Source organism: Jaculus jaculus, chromosome 19 (assembly GCF_020740685.1).
Source record: "Jaculus jaculus isolate mJacJac1 chromosome 19, mJacJac1.mat.Y.cur, whole genome shotgun sequence".
NCBI lineage: Eukaryota > Metazoa > Chordata > Mammalia > Rodentia > Dipodidae > Jaculus > Jaculus jaculus.
In genome coordinates, this window is record NC_059120.1 from 44,348,041 (window position 1) to 44,356,703 (window position 8,663).

Consider the following 8,663-nt stretch of genomic DNA (forward strand, 5'->3'; position numbering starts at 1 on the left):
CCCAGGTTGGATTCCCCAGGACCAACGTAAGCCAGATGCACAAGGTGGCACATGCGTCTGGAGTTCATTTGCAGTGTCTGAAGGCCCTGGTGTGCCCATTCTCTGTGTCTCTCTACCTGCCTATTTCTCTCCCTCTCTCTTGCAAATAAATAAAGTAAAATTTTTAAAAAGTTTTAAATATTTATTTATTTGCAAAAGAGAGGCAGAAAGAAAAAAGAGAATGGGCCCTCCAGAGGCCATCAGCTGCTGCAAACAAACTCCAGATGAATGTGCAACAAGTTTTCGGCATTCCAATTCCACCCCTCCAGCCAGGCCACTCACAGTCGTGGAAAACTTCATCAACCTGGCAGGTTTCCTTAGCAGCCATCTCATGGTCCCATGGGGGTCTCCATGCAGGCATCCAGCAAACCTGCTTCACACTGCCCATGACCATTTCCAAAACACAAGACTGTTGCAAACTCAATGACCCTCTCTTTCCTGCATTTCGTATACTCCACAATACCAGGTAGAGTGCCCATTTGTTAATCTGGTGGGGAGGGATAAAGCAGACTTTAGAAGAACAGGACACTCCTTGAGCACTCAGGTCCCTTCAAGAGAGTCTACATTCTTCCTGTTGCCCCAGTGCAGGTCAGCTGGACCAATCTCAATTGCAGCTGAATGGGCAACAGTTCATCCAAAGATTTTTCTTTCTGTGCCATATCCCTCTGCTCACACCAGTTCATTTCTACGCAAAGCAACCCTGCATGACTTCTCAGGACATGAGCATAACAGAAAGCTTCACACAAACTGCTGGCCCAGTCTAAGCAATGCTCTTTCTCACCCTCATAAGCCAAACCTCACAGTCCACAGTTCTTACTGCATTCAGGTCTTTCAACTCTGACCAGAACAGTCCATCAAACTGTACTTAAAGCACTGCAAGGCATCTCTTAGGCTAAGGTTTCAAATCCTCCCACATTCCTCTTGAAAATCAGCTCCAAAAGGCCAAAGCCACACAGTCAGGTGACTAGCAGCACCCCACTCTCAGTACCACTTTACTGTTGCAGTCAGGTTCACATTGCTGGTAGAAATCACCCAACCAAGAGCAGCTTCTGGGAAAAAGTTTATTTTGGCTTATAAGCTCGAGGGGAAGCTCCACAATGGCAGGGGAAAATGATCGCATGAGCAGAGGGTGGACATCACCCACTGGCCAACATAAGGTGGACCATAGCAACAGGAGAGTATGCTAAACACTGGCAAGGGGACACTGGCTATAATACCATAAGCCCGCCCCCAACAATACACTGCCTCCAGGAGGCATTAATTCCCAAATATCCATCAGCTGAGAACCTAGCATTCAGAACACCTAAGTTTATGGGGGACACCTGACTCAAACCACCACACCACCTATAGCCTAAAACAACAGCAGCACTAGCATTATTAGTAATTAAGACTACATTTCCTTCCAAGGTTCCAGAACCTTGCAGAAGACGTGGTGGAAAGAATGTAAGAGCCAAAAGAGGGGTGAAGTGCTGATGCACAGTGGCTGATGCATCCTATACAAGACTTGCACAATAATGATACAAGAATTTTGCATTTCTTGTGCACCAATGCACCGATAATTTGGGGTGTTCCCAATTCCTTGTCCTATGAATTCATAGAATGAAATTCATGGACCAGAGGATAAGGTTCAGAAAGATTTTTTTTAATACATTTGTGGGTTTTATTTTTGCTGTTGTCATACAAATGATTATTTTCATGAGTATGTTAGTCTTTCTTTAAAAAAAAAGAAAAAGAAAAGAAAAGAGCCGGGTGTGGTGGCGCACGCCTTTAATCCCAACACTCAGGAGGCAGAGGTAGGAGGATTGCCATGAGTTCAAGGCCACCCTGAGATGACAGAGTTAATTCCAGGTCAGCCTGGACCAGAGTGAGACCCTACCTTGAAAAAAAAAGAAAAGAAAAGAAGGTTTTTGTTTGTTTTTAATATGGAACGCTTCACGAATTAGCATGTCATTCTTGCGCAGGGGCCATGCTAATCTTCTCTGTGTGGTTCCAATTTTAGTATAGATGCTGCTGAAGCGAGCAGCAAAAAGATTTTATTTGTAGTTTAAAACTTTAGGGATAGGAAAGGGGGTGCTTAAACCTAGAACATACGGGAAGGAGGATAGGAGAAAGCCAACATTTTTTTTTTTTTTTGAAAGTAACAGAGAGAGAGAATGGGCGTGCCAGGGCCTCCAGCCACTGCAAACGAACTCCAGACACATGCGCCCCCCCCCCCTTGTGCATCTGGCTAACGTGGGTCTTGGGGAATTGAGCCTCGAACCGGGGTCCTTAGGCTTCACAGGCAAGCACTTAACTGCTAAGCCATCTCTCCTGCCCAACCAACATTTTTTTTTAAGGCAGCTTCAGTTAAGGATTGAGGCTCAAGAGAGAAAACCAGGAGATTGCACCCTACATACCATCTTGCCCTAACACAAGAATGGAATGTAGGGCCCCTCCTCTTTCTAGATAACCCTTCCAAAAAGAGAAAGAAACAAAAAGGGGGAACTTGGCAGAAATGGAACTCGTGTCTGACGAGACTGATCGATAGCACCCCCTGCTGTCCCGTCTACCACACTACCTAGACTTTTTGCTTCTGCTCAGCCCCCCTACCCCCAGTAGTTATGGCTACAAGAATACAAGTGATTCCCCCTTCCCGCTAGGTGGGGAGGAAGAGCATAAAACTGTTTCTTGTTTTGGATGGCTTTCCTGCTCGTCTCTGCTTTACTGTGTGGGGTAACCTGTCTCTGATGACTTGCGATATTTTCCTCTGCTTTCTGCATCTACCATGTCTGTGTGTGGTGGCGGGGGTGGGGGGGGGGGATGTCTTCCCATTTCCCCCTACACAAGCTTCTAGATTCGACTTTCCACGTGCCAGCAGCTTTTCTCTAATCTTTCTTTTTAAAAGACTCAGTTTCTCTTAAGCCCACATGATTGCAGCTCCACTCCAACTTTCCCCCAAAAGACCTCAATTTCTCCTAAACATACCTTATAAACTATGCAATGCTTCCACATAAGAGTGTGTTTACTAAACCCCACAAGTTCTGATTTTTCCCTTAAATAAACTCCATAATTTGTGATTTTTTTTCCCCTCAATAAACTAAATGATTCATTATGTATCCTTCTAATTCTTTGTTAAAGGTAGGACAGAAGCCAGGCTTGGTGGTGCACACCTTTTAATCCCAGCACTTGGGAGGCAGAAGTAGGAGGATCACCATGAGTTCAAGGCCAGCCTGAGACTACATAGTGAATACCTGGGATAGAGTGAGACCCTACCTCAAAAAAACAAAACAACAACAACAAAAAAGATAGGACAGAATCTAAAACTTGGGGTTCATACATTGGCATACCCCTCCTGAACCCCCAAAATTCTTATCAGAAGGAAGCAAGAAACTCTCAGAGAAGCAAGAAAGGCTTGAGAAGCCCCCCTCAAGACTAAGATCTGTTTTTTTTTATTTTTTAAATTTATTTTTATTTATTTGAGAGAGAGAGGGAGGGAGGGAGAGAAAGAGGCAGATAGAGAGAGAGAGAATGGGTGCACCAGGGCCTTCAGCCACTGCAAACAAACTCCAGACACATGTGTCACCTTGTGCATCTGGCTTATGTGGGTACTGGGAATCAAACCTGGGTCCTTAGGCTTCTCAGGCAAGCGCCTTAACCACTAAGCCATCTCTCCAGCCCTATTTATTTATTTATTTATTTGTAAGCAGAGACAGGGACACAGAGAGACAGAGGGAGGGGCCAGGGAAATGGGCAAGCACCAGGGCCTTCTGCTACTGCAAATGAACTAAAGATGCATGCATTACTTTGTATATTTGGTTTTATGTGGATACTAGGGAATTGAACTTGGGTCCTTAGGCTTTGCAGACAAGCACCTTAACTACTAAGCCACTTCTAGCCCTCAGATCTGGGTTTTTTGTTTGTTTGTTTGTTTGTTTGAGGTAGGGTCCCACTCTAGCTCAGCCTGACCTGGAATTCACTATGTAGTCTCAGGATGGCCTCAGACTCATGATGTTCCTCCTGCCCCTGCTTCCTGAGTGCTGGGATTAAAGGCGTGAGCCACCATGCCCAGCTAGATGCAGGTTTTTTATGGTGAATGGCTATGTGAGGAAGACCAGGTATGGATAAAGACCAGATGTTCTAGCTTTTCCAGTTATCTTAGATAAGGATCAGAGTTTCTGTCATCTAGGAAGGGGGAAGCTTAATCTAGAAATCTTTACTGGCCTGCTTCTAATTGATTGTTTTTGTGAGAGACAGAGAGAGAGGGAATGAGAATTGGCACACCAGGGCCTCCAGCCACTGTAATTGAAGTCCAGATGTGACATAGTGCATGTATCACTTTGTGCATCTGGCTTACTTGTGATGTGGGGAGTCAAACAAACATGGGTCCTTAGGCCTCACAGGCAAGTGCTTTACTAAGCATCTCTCCAGCCCTGATTGATTTTTTAAAATTTATTTATTGGCAATCAGAGAGATATAGAAAGAGAGAGAGAATGGGTGTGCCAGGGCCTCCAGCCACTGTAAACAGACTCCAAACACATGGGCCACTTTGTTCATCTGGTGTACATAGGTACTGGGGAATCAAACCCAGGATGTTAGGCTTTGTAGGCAAGTGCCTTAGCCACTGAGCCATCTCTTCAGGTCCTAATTGATTTTTCTGTATCAAATTCTTCTTTCACCTAGATATAGTCCTAAGACCCCTACACCTTTTTTTTCTCATTATTAATTCAATTGGTGATCTATTATCTGCAACTTCAACCATCACTTTTGATATCGTTCCCGACAAGAAAGAAAAATTATATGTTCTAAACACTATGTTCAGGACTGGAGAGATGGCTTAGCAGCTTAAGGTGCTTGCCTGGGAAGCCTCAAGACCCAGGTTGGATTCCCCAGTACCCACGTAAGCCAGATGCACATGGTGGCATATGTGTCTGGAGTTTGTCTGCAGCAGCTACAGGCTCTGGCGTGCCCATTCTCTCTCTATCTACCTCTTTCTCCCTCTCTCTGAAATGAAAAAAAAAAAAAAAAGAGGGCTGGAGAGATGGCTTAGTGGTTAAGACATTTTCCTGAAAAGCCAAAGGACCCAGGTTCACCTACCCAGGACCCATGTAAGCCTGATGCACAAGGGACACATGTATCTGAAGTTTATTTGCAGTGGCTGGAGGCCCTAATGTGCCCATTCTCTATCTGCCTTTTTTTTTTTCTCTCTCTCTCTCAAATAAATAAATGAAAAGTAAATAAATAAAAGAAATTATGTTGAGAGACTGGAGGAATAGCTTAGTGGTTAAAGGAACTTGCTTGCAAAGCCTGCTGGTCCTGGTTTAATTCCCCAGTACCCAAATAAAGCCAGATGCACAAAGTGGCACATGTGTTTGGGGTTCATTTGCAAGGGCAAAAGGCCCCTATATGCCCATTCTCTCCCTCTCTCAAATAAAAATATTAAAAACAAAAATAGGACCAGGCATGGTGGTGCATTCCTTTAATCCCAGCATTTGGGAGGCAAAGGTAGGAGGATCGCCACAAGTTCGAGGCTACCTTAAGACTACATATTGAATTTCAGGTCAACCTGGGCTAGGGTGAAACCCTACTTCAAAAAACCAAAATATTAAAATAAATAAATAAAATAAAATAAGGCTGGAGAAATGATTTAGAGATTAAGGCACTGCCTGTGTAACCTAAGGACCCTGGTTCAATTCCCCAGGACCCACACAAACCAGATGTACAAAGTGGAACATGCTTCTGGAATTTGTTTGCAATGGCTAGAGGCCCTGGCATGCCCGTTCTCTCTCTCTCTCTCTCTCCCTCCCTCCTTTGTCTTTTTCTTCTTCTCTATCTTCCTCAAACAAATTTTTTTAAGTAAAAAAAAATTTAAAGTATGTTAAACAAACAAGCTAAATTAAAAATAGCCACAGCCGGGTATAGTGGTGCATGCCTTTGATTCCAGCACTCAGGAGACAGAGGTAGGAGGTTTACTATGAATGAGTTTGAGGCAACCCTGAGACTACATAGTGAATTCCAGGTCAGCCTGGGCTAGAGTGAAACCCTACCTGGAAAAGAAAAAAGAAAACGTAGCCACACATGGTGGCTCAAACCTGTAATCCCAACACTTGAAAGGCAGACAGGAGGATTTCTGTAAATTCAATATCAGACTAGTAAAACTTTATCTCAAAAAACAAGGAGAGCCAGGCATGATGGGCCACAGCCTTAATCCCTGCACTCAGGAAGCTGAGGTAGGAGGATCGCCATGAGTTCAAGGCCATCCTGAGACTACATAGTGAATTCTAGGTCAGCCTGGACTACAGTGAAACCCTACCTCAGGATAATAAGAAAGGGAGAAGGGGTTGGGGCAATGCATCAGTAGTTCAAGGCTCTTGTTTGCATGCCTGCTATCTGAGTTTGATATTTCTTAGTGCCCATGTAAAGCCAAAGTGACACAGGCCAAGATGCCTGTGACTATGGGAGGCAGAGCCAGGAGAATCGGAGAACTGGCCAGCTGCAGAGGCAAGAGTAGAAGGATGGGAAAAACTCCCCGAGGTTGTCCTGTGCCTGCTCATGGGCATACATACATATGCACACACAAATAAATAATAGAAACAGAGGACTGGAGAGATGGCTTAATGGTAAAGGCGCTTGCCTGTAAAGCCTAGGAACCCAGGTTCGATTCTGCAGGTCCCATGTAAGCCAGATGCACAAGGTGGCGCATACGTCTGGAGTTCATTTGCAATGGCTACAGGCCCTGATGTGCCTATTCTCTCTCTCTCTCCCTCTGTTCTCTCTGTCTCAAATAAAATAACAGAAAAAAATTAAACAAAAAATTAAAAACGTCTTCTCCTGTGCAAATTTTTGTTTTGTTATTTCGAGGTAGAGTATCTCTCTAGCCCAAGTTGACCTGGAATTCCCTCTGTAGTCTCAGGGTTGCCTCAAAGTCATAGCAATACTCCTACCTAGGCCTTCTAAGTGTTGGGGTTAAAGACATGTGCCACCACACTTGGTTGCAAAATTTCTTTTTTTTAAATATTTTATTTTTTTAAATTTATTGACAGACAGAAAGAGGGAGAAAGAGAGGGAGAGAGACAATGGACACACTAGGGATTCCAGCCACTGCAAATGAACTCCAGATGCATGTGCCCCCTTGTGCATCTGGCTTATGTGGGTCCTGGGAAATTGAACCTGGGGCCTTTGGCTTTGCAGACGAAAGCTTTAACTGCTAAGCCATCCCTCTAGCCCTGCAAAATTCCTTTATGTTTAAAGTTTATTTGTTGAGAAAGAGAATATGGGCATGCCAGGGACTCTTGTCACTGCAAATAAAATCCAGACATATGTGCACTCTGTGCATCTGTCAGAAAGTGGCTTCTAAATTGAACCCCGGTCATAGGCTTTGAAAACAAGTGCCCTTAACCAGTGAGCCATCTCTTCAGCCCTTAAATTTCTTATTTTATTTTATTTATTCATTTGGTGGGGGGAGAGAGAGAGAGAGAGAGTGGATGTGCCGGGGCCTCTAGCCACTGGAAAGGAACTCCAGACAGGTGTACCTCATGCATCTGACTTATGTAGGTTCTGGGGAATCAAACCTGGTCCTTTGGCTTTGCAGGCAAGTGCCTTAACAACTAAGTCATCTCTCCAACGCTAAAATTTCTTTATAATGCTAGCTCCTTTCCAAGGTTATTAGACGATAAGGTGAATTACTTGTTAGGTTGGGACAGGCTCCAAAAATGGAGTCACCATGTGATGACAGAGACCTAATAAAGTGGGTTATCCATATTCCCCAAGAAACAACCCAGCCATTATCCCTTCCTTGCCTAACAATGCCCCAGGTCTAGATTTCTTGCCCCCTTATCTTGTAAATCACCTGGTCACTGTTCTGGGTGTCACACCCTTGCTATCTTAGATCTCCCCTAAAGAAACCTTTTTTATATTCAACTTTTCCCTTCCTCACCTTCCCCCAACTGAAGAGCTGTATAAAGCCCACTATCTGGAATCTCAGGTTGGCTGTGCTCTGCTCTTGAGAGTCAGTCCTGGCAGCTCATGTTTTTCCCAAATAAAAGCTTTCATCTTTGTCTCAAAGTGGTTTCTGTGGTCTTGGTCGGTCTTGAACCTTACATTACTATATACAACAAAAGCAGGCATGACAGCCAGGCGTGGTGGCGCACGCCTTTGATCCCAGCACTCATGAGGCAGAGGTAGGAGGATCGCTGTGAGTTTGAGGCCACCCTGAGACTACATAGTGAATTCCAGGTCAGTTTGAACTAGCTAGAGTGAGATCCTGCCTGGGAAAAAAAAAAAAAAAGCAGGTGTGAGGTATTGCTCCCTCAATGCTAGCTATCACTGTGATGTTCACTTAAAAGTATTTACCAATACCTGGTACATCTTGCAGAAACAGAGGGAAAAAAAAAAAATTCCTTGTTCTCAAAGACCAAACATATTGGGTAAGACAAATGAATACACCAATTTATTTTCTTTGTTTTTATTTATTTATTTATTTATTTTTGTTTTTTCGAGGTAGGGTCTCACTCCAGCCCAGGCTGACCTTGAGTCTCAGGGTGACCTCAAATGCACAGCAATCCTCCTATCTGTGTCCTGAGTGCTGGGATTAAAGGTGTGCACCACCATGCCCGGCTGTTTTTATTTTATTTTTATAATTTTGAATA

General features: G+C 44.1%; 1 non-coding gene across 1 annotated transcript; it reads right to left on the reverse strand.

The window, feature by feature from the left end:
• Positions 1-1,955: 1,955 nt before the first annotated feature.
• Positions 1,956-2,062, reverse strand: LOC123456093. Its single transcript, XR_006634314.1, has one exon. It is a non-coding gene; the product is annotated as a U6 spliceosomal RNA (small nuclear RNA).
• Positions 2,063-8,663: the final 6,601 nt, after the last annotated feature.